Here is a 15,302-nt window from a genome sequence, read left to right as displayed (position 1 = left end):
GTTAATGGAAATTCAAGAATCAAAAATATTTCAAAACAGATAATTAATTATGTACAAATAAAATTTCATTAGAATATAGGAAATCTAATTAGTTACAACTAAAATTTTAAAATTAAATCTGCCTGTTATTTACTATATTAAAAGTATTACCTTAAATTTATCAAAAATCTTTAAATTATATATTACTTTATCAAAGAATGATAATTATATTTTAATTACGAAAAAATTTCCAGATTTCAAAAAAGAAAATTAATTAATTTGTTTAAAATACAAATTCTAAAAATAAAAACACACAGGATAATTTAAAAAGAACTTTGAAAGAATATCGGATTTTAATCACAAGACTTACAGAATCAGTTAAGACATTTTAAAGCAAAATACACTCATTGCCATAAAAATTAGCGCACCAAGTAGTAGTTGTCAGAATCCAATGAAATTGTACAGGTATGAGTGTAACGGCGATATAAGTAAGTGATTACCAGGGCTGTGGAGTCGCGTAAAAATCTACCGACTCCAACTCCGACTCTGACTTTTCCTTACCAATCCGACTCCGACTAAAACACCAAAACTCCACGACTCCGACTCCACAGCCCTGCCAGGGCTGTAGAGTCGCGTAAAAATCTACCGACTCCAACTCCGACTTTTCCTTACCATCCGACTCCGGCTAAAACACCAAAACTCCACGACTCCGACTCCGACTCCACAGCCCTGGTGATTACAAAATGAAAACAAAAAGATCATTTATTGCAGGAAAAACTACAAATGAAAGGAGGTTCTAGTACCCTATTGGGCCACTTCTAGCGTGAATACACGATGTGATACGGGCAGGCATAGAAGTATACAGGTGCGGTAAGGTGTCCTGCGGAATCTCATTCTACAGTTGCTGCAAGCAGTCCTTTAGTTTGGCCAAACTCCTAGGCTGTCCAGCTTGGCGTCCCAGATGATACCAGACATATTCGATCGGTGACAAATCAGGGAACCGATAGTGTGGCAATGTGACAGAGGCAGTCCTGTGACACCCTTGCTATGTGTGGTCAAGATTGTCCTGTTGAAAAATGGCTCTTGGGAGCTCTGACATGAGAGACAACAGTTGTGGCTGCAGGATGCCACTAACACCGCTGGGCTGTCATGGTCCTTTGGATCACTACTAGAGTTGTCGTGTGTAATGGCATCCAGACTACCACACCAACTGTGGGGGTGGTGTGACGCTCCAAAGTGTAAGCAGGATTGAGGCGTTCATCACGGTGCCTCCAGACACGAACACGGCCGTCGTCAGTGCCCCAACTGAATCTAGATTCGTCGATGTAGATGGCCTGGTTCCATTCCTTTGAGGTCCAATCCCGGCAGGAGCGACGCCACTTCAAACGAAGGTGACGGTGGGTGGCGATCAATGGTAGCACATATAATGGCCATGGCAATATCAAATGTTCCTCATCCAGGCACCGCAAAATAATACATACAGACACAAGGACCTGTAAGGATTGCATCATCAGTGTCCGATGGCGGACAACGGTACAGTCGGCTGTGTGTGTACTTGTCGAAGTATCAGTGGTTCTCTCAGGCAAATGGTCTGCCAAGGACGTCCTAAGCCTGGGCACCATGTACGAGTTCTCTCTCATCCACTGGTCCCAATACCTCCTCATGTTGTTCGAACGGCCTAGATGGAGGCCCATTCGGCGAAATGACCATCTGGCTTCTCTCAACCCGATGATCTTTTCTCTCTCAAATTCGGATAGTTGTTCATATGGTCTTCAATTGTGACGTAAAGATATCTCGAGTAATACAGCGCCCCTTTAAAACAGGTAAACTACAGACAGGATGCCTTCGCGCCCTTTTTACAGGAAAAAGGGGATGCATTTTAACGCTCTCTGCTGGCAGTACGCAATGAGCTACCATTTCTAATCATTTCCATATCTGCTTGAGACTTATCTGCATGCCAAGTTTCGTAGCGATACGAAACTTGGCATGCAGGTGACAACTCCTTGGCGCGCTAATTTTTATGGAAATGAGTATACTGTACATCAAATTTGTCTCACGTAGTGGATAAAATGTTGCAGATAATTGAAGATGAGACATAGAAGTTTGGGTTTAAAAAATCTCAAGTAACTGTGGAACACGTTCGTTTGATAGTCACAAAAAGAGAATGCGTTTGGGATCTTAACAAAGATAAAACGTATGGCCCCCGTTTTTCAACGAAAGAAGGGTCAATGGTATTGTGTATCTGGAAATGCTAGAATAAATTCTCCTTCCACAGTGAAACGACGATGACACAGACGCATGCCCTTTCAACAAGACTGCACATCCACCCACTACCGTACAATAAACGTTTCCCAGGTCGATGAATCGGTCGAGCTTTCTCTAGCAGGGTCGATAGCATGACCATCTCGTTTCCAGATATGGCACCTTGATTTTTTCTTCTAGGGTTTCATTAAGATCTAGTGTTTCTTGCGTGAAAATCTCACTGAGCTCAAAATTTGAATCATCATCGTAGTTGCAGAAGTAACAACAGAATACTTCTTCGAATTTAGTAATATTGAATTCATTTGAGATGTCTGCCATTTCATCAATTGCGCTCGCATCGAACCAAAATGACTGCTTGAGATAAAACTCGGCGCATTCTGCTATAAATAAACATTTCAACCGATTTTATAAGTCATCTGATTAAAATTCTATATGCTTTCAAAGTTTTAAAGTTATTTTTGAATCACACTGTATTGTGCAAAATTTTTCAAAATATTTTTTCTGGTAAATAAAATAATTAAAATTTAAATTATAATAGCCAAACATTGACACTCACTATCAAATTAATATTTTAAATTACATAATAAATTACATGTTGTTGAAATAGCCAATTGAAAATTGTCTAGCTTAAATGAAAATGGATAATGTTAATAATTATAAACTGAACAGTGATAAATAAACAGACATTATATCATTGTATATATAAATTTGTTTCCAGAATTTTTTCCTAAATATTGGTTTAAATATTTGCAGGAGGTTCTTTTTAGATTAAACAATGATCTTTCAGACTTTGTTATTTTTTATTATAATTTTGAAGTTAAAAAAATGTTCTGTTTTTTTAATAAAATAAAAAATTATAAATACAAAAATAAAACTTTAAATTAAAAATGCTCTTGAAAAATATAGAGTTAAAAAAATATAACAAATAATGTTTTTAACATATTAATGAAAGACAGATGACACCAATATACAGTAGATGCCATTGTAATTTTGTTTAATATAAACAAGTATAAAATTCTGCTTTATCAGAGCTGACAGACAATAAATTTTAAATGTTTTTAAACCTATATATCCATTAAGGGGAGAACAGTCAAAAAATAAAATTTCTCATAGGTTAAACTAACCTTTCAAAGTTTGAAATGTTTTATTTTCAAGCAATTTTCTGAAGATAGGACTATAGTTTAAAAAATATTTGGGATTTTTTATATCAGGTAGCTATCAAATTGACTAAAACTTATTGACATAAATATAAATGTCAAATATATTGCATATATCATATTTATAAATATATTAAACTCCATTAGTAAACTTAAGAAATCATGTTTCTTTTAAACTAATAAAATAATTTATTACATTTATGAAAATTCACTTAAAGATTAGTGAAATTATATGATTCTTGTCTAACAATTTCAATTAGCTTATAACCAAAGGTTATAACTAATGCTATATTATTGTGACATTGTATCATCACTTGCTTAATGTATTTTCCTAATAATGATTATTAAAAGAGTAATTCATCTAGCAACAATAATATAATAATATTGCTACCAGAATGGAAAATTACTGGGTTCAATATTTTGTTTTACAAATCTAAATTAATGATTTTATTTGATATATTCTTTTATGTTTGCATTTTAACGAACGTAAAACATAAATGAATAATTGTAATTACGATAAAAAAAAGTATAATACAATAATGTACTAAATTGACAGTTCCAGTATACACATTAAAAAAAAAAAAAAGGTCTTTTCTCTTGAGTAGTTCACTTTGTTATTTATAATTTCCAAAAAGAAGGTTAATTACTTATAGCAATCTTTATAATCTGCATAATTACATTTGCAATTAGCGTAAAATATTTATTTGATGACAATATTTGAATGTTAATATTCAATTCTTAGAAAATTCTATGAAACTGAATGTTTACATTGAGATATTTGATTTGCAGATAAGCAAAAGTCTTAAAACAAGTTTTCATATAAATAAAATACAAAAAAGTCAAGATATGAATAATTTTTAAACCAGAATTTCTGGAAATAATTTTTTCCCCCTAGAATTTTTCAAATGATTTTAGATATATTTTAAGCTTTAATATAAATTTTCAATTTTACTGATTGTTAATATATTAATTACATTAGTTTTCCAGGCAGTTTGATATCAATTAATTAAATTAATTAATTAATTAAGGTATTACCTTTTCAGTGTTATTAATGTTTAATAAGTTCACTATGTAATAAAGAATAACATTGAAATTATAAATCTGAGTATAAATTACAGGCTCAGTGATAGAAAAAATAAAAAATTTGTTTAGCTCAGTGCTAATTTTTTTTAAAGGTTATTAAGTACTGTAGCAATCTAAAATAAAAAAAACATTCTTGTTTTGTTTCTTAATAAACCTTTCATTAAATTTGAAATCTTTTCTGTATCTTTTTTTTTCTTTTTTTTTAGTTTAAACTTAATTTATATATAATAGCTTATTTATTGGAAGCTATTTTACTATTAGCAATTTTAATCACTCAGTTATTTCATACCAGAAAATCATTGTATATTCATTTTTGTTAAATTTTCTTATAATTTCATTTTAAAATACAAGATCAAACAAATCAATGAACAATTAACAGTTATATTTTCTGCAAATGAATAAAATAATGTTTATTTAAACACTGTTATGTTAATAACAAGACAAACATTAACTACTCTGATTACTAACTAAACACACTCAAGAAAACCTTTTAAATATGCAGCCGTATTTATTACATTCTAACATTTTCGGTCATATACAATGACCTTTATCAAGAATAAATGGATAAAAGGAAAAATCGAATATTTATTCTTGATAATAAATTTATCAAGAATATATTTATTCTTGAATATGACCGAAAATGTTAGAATGTAATAAATATGGCTGCATATTTAAAAGGTTTTCTTGAGTGTGTTTAGTTAGTAAGAAATGCAGTCTACGATGAGTACTCTGATTACAGATACTTAAATTTCAATTAAGAAAACAAGCAATTATTAAAAGAATTTTATCATCAATAAAAACAAATTTACATAACTAATTTTTATAATTTTAATGTATTAATTACTTTATTGCCTTGTTGAGCTGCAATTTGAAAAAATTGTAGACCTATAAATTCCCACAGTCGTCGTCTGTCCATCTTTCCTTAATCTTGTGAACAGAGTTAGATAGATGAGACCAGATATGGAAACCTTAGGGGCAGAAAACCTGATTAACCATATACAAACTTCCAATGCATACCGGAAGTCATGTTATTTCAATTAAAAAATTTCCCCCTGAAAGGTGTTAGATACATAACCAGCATGACTCTATTGTTAAAGGAAAAGTATAATGTACACAGGTAAGCCACTACTAATTTGAGGTGGAGAGCATATATTTTAACTTAAATACATTAAAAAATATGATTAAAAATTTGCAGCCTGAAATTGTGGCAATGTCACAATAAATAATTGTTTGATAATTTTCTTCTATATTATTTGTCACTGAAGATACAGTATTTTATATTCTAATATAAAAGTAAGGAAAAAAAAAACTTAGTATGCAATACGAATTTTCCTTTTAGTTCATTAATCAAAAAACCAAGCATTTTCAGATATTTAGAAATTGTCTTTTAGATACTAACATACATTAAATAAAGTAAAAGTTTAATATATATAAATGTTTAATATTAATAGAATGAATAAAATGCATGATAAAATTATTAAATTTCAATTAGATTATAATTTAATATTATAATTTTACATAAATCCACCCAAAATCTGCCAGAGGACTCTCAGCTTAAATATGATTATATAACATGGATACTGTCGTGATAAATTTTTAATGATTTTTAATGTTTGTAGGTGTCATAGCCTACAAAAAGAAACAGGGTCGATGTCGAGATCATTTTTAATTGTGTGTGAAAATTTTTTATAGTATTTGTCTCTTTTTATAAGTTTTACTTCAAGTCGCCTGCTGTTTGTGGTTCCTGGGTCAGAATTAAAAAGGATATGAATAGGAAAAAGGACTCAAACATTGTTTGTTTAGTCTTAAATTTTCAATAATGAAAATCAATATTGTAACTTATTAAAAATTTCAATCTTTCTAAAGTATACAATGTAAAGCTTTCAAATATAGAATTTAAAATTTGCATCTCCATAAATATTGTGATAAGACATAAGAAGCTTATGATAAATCCATTAAATTTCTTACATATTTGTTCTCTTCTTCATAATTATCAGGAGAAATACAAATTGCTTTTTAATTATGCTTCAAAACTTCAATAGTAATAAAATAAAAGCTCTTAAAAGTTTTTATTTTATTAACTAATATTTTTGAGTCAACATTGATCTATTCTCAGAATTTCATTCTAATTAATTCAAACTGATTTAAAGATAAAAAAAAATAACTGTAATGTATTTAGATTAAATGGTTAGTTTGTAATTTTAAATATATTAAAGAAAAGAAACTTGTGTACTTGTGTTTGTAAAAATTTAACAAAATATATAAAAAAGATTGATTATATTTTGTTTTTTTGTAAAGTGTATTTACATTATATTTAGTAAATTAGCATTTTAATACAACTGACATGAACGACACTGTCATTTTTACATTGTGTATACAAATATGACAAAATATGGCTAGGCATTGACAATTTATTAACTAATCAAATTGTTTTATATATATATATTTAAAATCCTATCTTTATTTTTGATGTGTGAATTAATTAAATTTTATATTTATTTCTTATCCTTAACTCTAAGGATAAAAAAAATTATTATTTGAATTTATTGAAATAGCATAATGTCATTTATTACAAAAGTATCTATTGTCATTTATAAAACCAGGATTTTTCAAATCCTCTATCATGAAATAATATATTGGATTACAAATTATTTTAAAAAAAAGAAATATTACATTAATTCCATATATATAGCATTCAACTGAAAATAAGTCCAATCTAATTATAATTACTTCCATTTACAATGAAGCTATCAAAATAATGATCTAATTCATTTGGTTCAATACAATGCACTATTTTCATCTTAATTATAAAATTGTTCATTATATGACAAATCACTCTCATCAACAATATTTAAGAATATAATTGTTGTGTGTCATTACATTCCTATAGCTCATATTTTTAAATTTTATAAAATAGTATTATAAAATACTTTTCATTCACAAGAAAATTTTTTATGCAGAAAATAAGAATGGATACAAGTATAAATATTTGGCAAAAAAAAAAAAACAAAAGTGTCTCTTCAATATCATCTCAGGTATTAAAAATTAATTTTTATTACAACTCTTTTAAAGTACTGATCTGTTTACTTATAGGCGGTACTAACATTAGTATAGCCTATATTAACAATCAACTACACAATACTTACTTTTCTTAGGAGGAAATGTGGCAGGGATTCTACCATTCTGAATATTGAATGATGTAATAATATCTGTATCAATTGGTAACAAAGGTATTCTGATTATATTTTCAGCTTCTAATCCATCATCCAATGCCATAAGCCTTTGTGTAATAGCCATGTGAAGATCAAAATCATTTCTAAATAAAAATAATTTTATTTAGAATCAAATATATCTCAGATAATGTAAAATATCAATAAACAGTAGTCCTTTATCATATTGTGCATCTCATTACATCTTATCTGGACATATCACACTTTTTTGTGTCTCAAATATAAAAGTGCTTTAGGCAATAATTTTTAAAAAATCTGTTTCCATTGAATTTCTACTGAAATCCAATAATTGACCTTGAAACTACCATTGTATGAAATACAACCCACAAAAATGCAAGTTGTCATGGAAATTGAAAATAGGCAAAACATAGATACATCAGTTGTATCATGATATCTGAAATATTGCTCATATATACTGATTGGTCTGTCTCCTGACATGCACAAAATAATGAGAGACTACTATATTATACTGTAACAAACAAGGTTTATATTTGAGTTATATTATAGTTCTTAAATAATATTTAAAACAATACTCAATATACTCATTTAAACCAGTTCAAATTTCTTTAATTTATCTTTTCTAATAAATTATTATTTACATATCACCAATAAAAATTTTATAATATAAAATAAATGTTTTAATGAAAAATGAAATTTTTTGTGTATATTAACACTTTTATTAATTGAACCTTAATTCAATATCAGTGAAAACAATGTCAGTTTTTATAAATTTATAGTTGGTTTAACTTTAATACAAATACATCCTCTATTTCTGTTAACCGAATTACACTAAAAATTTAACACTGATACTGAACTATGTACAGTACATAAAATATTGCAGAATTACTAGCTATCAGAACTGAAACTAAAAAAAAATTTTTCTTTGGCAATTATTAGGTAAATGAAGGCAACAGAATATTGTGCATATTTACACATGAAAATTACTTCGTATGATCATAATGTTTACACAGTAACTTTTCTTTCATATCATTTTTAACCAAAACTTTTCTAAAATGATATTTTCTAAATTACTAAAATTTAGATATTGATCTCAAAATCTCATTTTGAATTGATCAAATCATACAAATATTTATCAAAACTGAGTTGAAAAAAGATATATTATTGTGATATCTAAGTATTGTTTTAATTTCTATCATTGTTTCTTTATATTTTTAAATTATACTCCATAATTAAAAAGTTTCATTTTCTAATCTTTTTTTCTTAATATTTTGAAAAGAAGTTTGAAAGTTTTGCAAATGGAATTTATTAACTTTAGAGTAAATCTTTGTTAAGTATTTTCACTTTTACTCATATAGAATATTTTTTTATAAAACACAAAATATAAAAATACAATGTTTAAAATTTACAAACAATCTATATTTTATATCTGCAATATTCTAATTTATAGTTTTATGTTTAGAATGATCATTAATAGTTGAGTAACATTTGTTTTGCTTTTTAAATAGAATGTTTACAGGTTAATTTTTTTAAAATATTTTGCTCTATTAAAAAAAAAAATTACTTTTATCTTCAGATAATAAATAAAGTACATATAAATGATTATTACAGTAAACTTAATAAATCTGTAATAGGATATTTACACACAGACTTATCTTAATTTCTAGTTATCACATAATCATAGAAATAAATAAAAATGTAGATAATCATCATTGGAAAATTTTTTGACATAAAATACAAGTAACTTAAAAATTAAACAATAAAAATACATTATTAATCAAATCAAATTCTAAAAGTAAAAAATAATTAATCATTTAGTCTATCTTTATGCCTGAATCTATGTTTATCTAAATTTATAAAAATTTCAAAAGAAATTAAACTATTAATAAATATAATTAATAAATACATACTGTCTTTTGGCCTTAATTCAGTTAAAACTAAATGCATGCAAGTACTTTCAACATTTTACAAACATTGTCTTCAGGTAATACAGTACAGTAATAATTGAAATTAAAACTAAGATTTCTAGTGCAAAATTTTATTTTCTACTTATATATTTTTTCAAATCTGCAATTCTCATGTTTTTTACTATATACAAAATCTAAAACTATAAATTTTATATTCTATTGTATAATGTAAAAATATTTTTATTCTTTAAAATTTAACTATTTTCAGACTTAAATATCTGAAATTTTTAAAAAGTTGACCAACTGAGTTTTAAAATCAAAATAATTGGCATTATTCTGCTTTGTTTCACATCAATTTCAATGCTATTAAGAATCATGTAAGCATGATATTTTAATTCAAGGTCTTGATCTCAATTTGTTTCTAATATAAATGTAAAAAAATTGCATCAACATTAAAAATAAATTTGTATAATGCTTAACAATGTATTAGCTTTACAAATATAGCAACAACAAATACAGTACATGAATATACTGAATAAACAATTAGATATAAATATGATAAGTAGAATATTTTTATTGATAATTAATATATTTACAAATAATATATAGTGAAAAATTTTATTTGCTTTGATTATAATTTAGCAGAACTAATTAACATAAAAATGAGACATATGTATCATTTAATATATTAATTATTTTATAGAGAAAGATAAAATGATTACAACACTCTTGTTAAAATAAATAATATTTTGTTGCTGTTTTATGTTTTACTTTTAAAATTTCTCCTTGTCAGAATATTTATGTAAAAATGCTTTATTTTTATTTAACTTTTGTAAATACATTAGTAATCATTTTCCCCATCTGTTCATGTCATCTACTCATTACTAAATGTCTGTATTATATCATTCAAAGTATCTATCTCATAATTATCAAAGATAATTACTCCAATAAAATGGCTAAGATATCTCAAATAAAAAATAATTTTTTAATATTGTTCACAATGATTTATGAGCATAATATTTTGATTTATTTAAATTATCTAAGCATTATTTGAAATAATTTATTATATAATTTCATAAAGCTATCAAATTTATATTAATAAATGAAGTTATTTAAAATAACTTTGAAAATATGATTTGGTAGTCCGAATTAAAGAGGATAAATCATTTTTATTTATTTCTTCTAAGCAATAAATAATAAAATTAATAGTCTTAAGCTCCTTTATATTAAAAAACTACTTGAGGTAGATATCTGAGGAAGTCTTGTAATAGTTTATGTTCTTTGGTCAGGCAACAATGTATGGCTGTACATTCACTAGAAAAATTCTCTTAGCACTTTTATGTTCTTAGAAATTTCATAATTGATTAGTCTGAGCATTGTTTAAAACACATAATTTTTGTTTTTGAGTAATGTTTTATTAGTGTTGTTTCTTGACTCAACTACTTTCCATCTACTAAAATTAACCATCCATGCAATTTTACTATATATTATGTATGTTGTCATCATCCTGTACTAAAGTAGAATGGTCTCAAACAGTTGGTATGAATCATTTTTCTTCTCTAGATCACAATCATGGTTATAAATTCTATCCACTAGACCTCTCTTATTTTTCGTTTACAGTATATATTTAAAATTATTTATAACAAATAAAAAAAAAAAGCACTATTTACCATTTTAGTATGTTGCAATGATTTTGTATGTAATCAAATACTTATTTCTTACTTCTAATATTTATTATTATTGCAATTCTGATAAAACCAACTCTAGTTTAAAGTAGCACTTAATCTCCCATTTCCCAAAATATCAAAACCTTTCACAAAATTTGAAATTTTGGTGCATAAATTTCCAATCACAAATAATCAAATTCTCAAACATTTAAGTCCAAAAACATCAAGAGTGTAGTGTATTTATTTTCAGCTTTATACCTTTGAATAATTCATATTATACATTTATAATAATTCAAATACTTAAAAAAATTTAAATCATTAATTGGAAGCTGTAACAGTAAGAATTTAAATACTATGACACCAGCTAATTATCTAATTTTGATTTTAGCACAAAATAAATATTTCAATTATTGAGAATGTTTTCTAACTGCCAATATAATCCAATGAAAACTTATTACATCTAATTTATTTATTTCAGTTAAAATCAGCAGTTTATGTTAAATAATTTGGAAATAGAATCACATTCAATTTAATATCATTGTTACAATTTAACAAATAGGTGAAGAAATACTATACCATCACAAAAAGATTATGCACATATAAATAACATGCAGAAATATTCCAAATAAACGGAATAAACATTTCAAAATAAACCAGCAACGAGTTGCTCAACTTTTCAGGCAACATTTAAAATTTTGGTGGTGCCATTTGTTATCGTATTTTATTTTAAAATCTTTTTATATTTTTAACTATTATAAAATGCCAAAAAGCTTAATTTTGAGAGTAGGGATGAGTTTTATAAAAAAATTGTAAATGATAATAAGAAGTAAAATCATCATTAAGTCTGATCCTAATCAAGATATGACACAAGACCCCTTTATCTTTCCACCCCATCAACCATTAACCACCAAAATTTAATAGCAGCAATCCCTCTAATAAACAAACCTTCCTGCAAAATTTCAGAAATTTTCAACAAAAAGCACAGGAGTGATTAAGCTTCAAGCAGGGTTAACAAATTTGTGCCTCTCACACACATACTAACATCCATACATACAGAAATTCGGGGATAATTTTTTTTTGCATTTCTCAACATTTCAAGGTGTCCTAAATCTAAAAATGTAAAATTCTGGGTAGTCATTTTTTGCCTGATCGCCATACTTTCTGTCTGTATAGCAGCTGGGAAAGTAAAACAGATTATCTATGCTTACTTTATACTCTTATATTATAATGACAGTAATTCTTTCCTTCTGAAAATCAAAAACATATGCTTAAATATTTTTGATTTACAGATGAATTTTGCTGAAATCCAAAATTCTGAAATATAAACCTTCATTTAAATATACATAAACATAAATATATAAATATACAGTCTTTAAAACACAAATATGTTTTCAAATATATCTCAAAATGTGCAACCATTCTCAAATGCCTAGTCATTTATGGTTGTCAGATTAGAAAAAAAAAAACAAAAAACAACTAAATACAAAAAATTGTTAATTTGGAATCTAATTCTTAATATTTAAACAATTTCAGTGAAGTATGATTTATCAAGATTGTGTAAATGAAATCACTTTTTATAATTTTTTAAAATTATTAAAGAACTGATATTTTTATTAATAAACAACTAGCATATTAATGACATTTTCACAAATTATTATTTAAATTTTTCATGAGAATACAATATTTTTATTCCCAATAGATGTAATTATTTATCTACTTTTTGCATACAACTAGGTGACTCAATAGGATAATTGAGTCTCCAAAAATCATATCAATAATGTTCAAATAAAATTTTGAATGCTTTTCATTGTAAGTACAGTTTGGGTTAACAAATTTGTTAAGAAATGTAATGAAAACCCAACATCATTTTCAGAAGTAATTTTTACAAAAATATTTTTTAAAATATTAAAATTTTAAAAATATTTTTAAAATAATAATCACAACAAAAAAAGTGACTTTATGTAATTTTTGTGAATTTTTTAAAAATAAAAATACACAAAAAATAATGAACTTTTTTCTAAGTAGAGCATATTTGCCATGTTTAAAATATTTGTTAATTTTAAAACATGGCAAATATTGAAATTTAATTAATACGTTCATTAAATACGATGTTTTAATCTATTTTAAAAAATTTATATTAAATATAATTTATTATTTAATACATTGATATAAAAGCGATTAACTGGCACAAACTAAAATATGGCTCCCTCTGTCGGACGATATTTCAACTAATAATAAAATTATTATTTAAGACTGTAACCTCTAGGTTATGCATGCGTTCTCCGGCAGATGGCGTTAAAAAGTAATACTTTAACTATAGAAAAAATCCCTTTCCAAAAAAAAAATTCTCGAAAACGGAAGCAGATAGAACCAGACAGTTTTTTCAATAGAATCTTATTTAATTCTTCTAGTAACATACGATTCCAGAATTTTAGAAATCGAATTCGTTAATTTTATATGAATTTTATTACCCGTAAAAAATTAACGAATTCGAGTTTCAAAAGTTCTGGAATCGTATGTTACTAGAAGAATTAAATAAGATTCTATTGCAAAAAACTGTCTGGTTCTATCTGCTTCCGTTTTCGAGAATTTTTTTAAAGGATTTTCGCATAGAAAAAAAGGATGTTTTGATCGCCATCTGTTGGAGACTGTGTGCATAACAAAAAAAAAAATTACAATTAGCCTTAAGTAATGATTTTCTTTCAAATTTCATACAAACCTTCTTCGATTTTATATTTTCAACTTTTATTTTTTTAGTGCAATTCTCTTTATTCCTACATAGTTTTCAATTGTGATTTCTATGTCCACTTTTGAACAACGCATTAACTGATCAATTGTCCTTACTCGAAAAAATTAATTTCGAAAGTAATTAGCATGAGAAAATTTGGCAAGAATATATCCAATCAGTTATCGCCATTAATGTTATTGTTAGACTAATGAAGAATTTTTGAATGTTGTAAATCAAGATACAATAAACAGAGAAGAAATAATACTTTGTTTTCGTCGCTTAAATTACAGTAAATGAGAATCTTGTTACATTAACTCATCGGTAACAATATAGAGGTTAAAGATTACTGTAAAACATTCTTAACATAAAACGAAACACTTATTTTGCGATTTTCAATTTATGATTTTACGATTCTTTATTTGGAACCAGTGACGGATCTAAAAGAACCCCATGGGAACTAACTAAAATATATATATATATATATATCCAGCAACGAGTTGCTGAACTTTCCGTGTAACATTTAAAACTGCGCCATCTGTTATGATATTTTATTATTAAAACTTTGCCATTTTATAATAATTAAAAATACATAAAAAAGCTTAATTTTGAGAGTAGGAATGGGTTTTATAAAAAATTGTAAATGCTAAAAACGAGTAAAATCGTCAGTAAGTCAGACCCCACTGGAGTTACACACGACCCCTTTATCTCCCCATCCCGTCAACCTTTAATCGCCAAAATTTAATAGCATCAATACCCCTAACACACAAACCTGCAAGCAAAATTTCAGAATTTTTCGACAAAAAGTACAAGAGTTATTAAGCTTCAGTTCGAACAAAATCTTGCCCCCATACAAATCCCTCAATTTTNTATACCAGAATTTTTTTTGCATTTCTCGATGTTTTATGATCAAGTCAATTTTTGACCGATCGCCATACTTTTCCTCTGTTATATATAGAGTCGGAAAAGTAAAAATTTAATAATTATAAGGACCTGTTATTAACACGTGCATGATGATCTGATAAACAATATTTGCCATAACAATTTTCTATTTTTTTTTTTTTTTTAACAACGTTTTGAAGTTCGAACAAAAATTTAAATATAAGTTATATAATTTGTGTATTCACACAAAATACATAAATTGGGAAGGCTTTTGGAAGGCGTAATACAGGGGTGTCCAACCTTTTTGTTTCTCTGGGCCACATTGGAAAAAGTCATGGAGTTTTGGGCCACTAGTATATTATATATACTTGTCGTTATTTGAGTGAGGAGCTTTGTCCAGCAATAGCTTATTATATACGAGTAAGGAGTCAGATCGCTGTGTGGTAGATAAA

The 15,302-nt window shown here is 26.6% G+C and overlaps 1 long non-coding RNA gene across 2 annotated transcripts in view; it reads right to left on the bottom strand.

Moving 5' to 3' along the window:
* The window catches only part of LOC111640692, a 31,373-nt gene extending 17,735 nt beyond the window's left edge, over window positions 1-13,638 (bottom strand). Inside the window, exons 1-2 of one of the 2 annotated variants that reach the window (XR_002759306.1) lie at window positions 13,504-13,638; window positions 7,628-7,797 (exon numbers count right to left, since the gene is read on the bottom strand). This is a non-coding gene — a long non-coding RNA (uncharacterized LOC111640692). The remainder of the gene's footprint in view (window positions 1-7,627; window positions 7,798-13,503) is intronic. The other variant, XR_002759307.1, reaches the window with a different exon arrangement.
* Between the last annotated feature and the right edge of the window lie 1,664 nt (window positions 13,639-15,302).

Source organism: Centruroides sculpturatus, unplaced genomic scaffold (assembly GCF_000671375.1).
Source record: "Centruroides sculpturatus isolate CEXI.00-Female unplaced genomic scaffold, Cexi_2.0 scaffold1470, whole genome shotgun sequence".
NCBI lineage: Eukaryota > Metazoa > Arthropoda > Arachnida > Scorpiones > Buthidae > Centruroides > Centruroides sculpturatus.
The sequence above is the reverse complement of the archived record's forward strand: the minus strand, read 5'-3'. Positions and strand labels throughout refer to the sequence as shown.